The sequence below is a fragment of the Acanthisitta chloris genome, unplaced genomic scaffold, assembly GCF_000695815.1.
Source record: "Acanthisitta chloris isolate BGI_N310 unplaced genomic scaffold, ASM69581v1 scaffold28529, whole genome shotgun sequence".
Taxonomy (NCBI): Eukaryota; Metazoa; Chordata; class Aves; order Passeriformes; family Acanthisittidae; genus Acanthisitta; species Acanthisitta chloris.
This window is the reverse complement of record NW_008691281.1, coordinates 3,658-4,039: the sequence shown is the minus strand read 5'-3', so window position 1 is coordinate 4,039 and position 382 is coordinate 3,658.

Here is a 382-nt window from a genome sequence, read left to right as displayed (position 1 = left end):
GGCCCCGCGGGCTGTGCCTGCCCCAGCCCCGGGGGCACGGGGGGCTCCGGGGGCCCCCCACCGCCCTATGCTCTGCTGAGGAGATCACTCCTGACAGCCGCAGGGCTGAGCCTGTGCCCAGGGCTGGATAAGACGTCCTGAGCTGCAGGGAAGTGCTTCCCTGGGAGCCAGGTCTGAGGCTAAAGCTGAGCAGGGAAACAGGAGAAGGTCAGGAAAGCCAAAGGATTAGTCCCTGCTGGAACAAACAGGGTTTAGTTTGATCACGTGGAAGGTCTCATTTGTTTTCCAACCACAACTTTTTTCAGAACTTTTTGAGGTGAACTTCTGGACTGCCCAGAGTAGCTGTGGCTGCCCCATCCCCGGGAGTGGCCCAGGCCAGGGT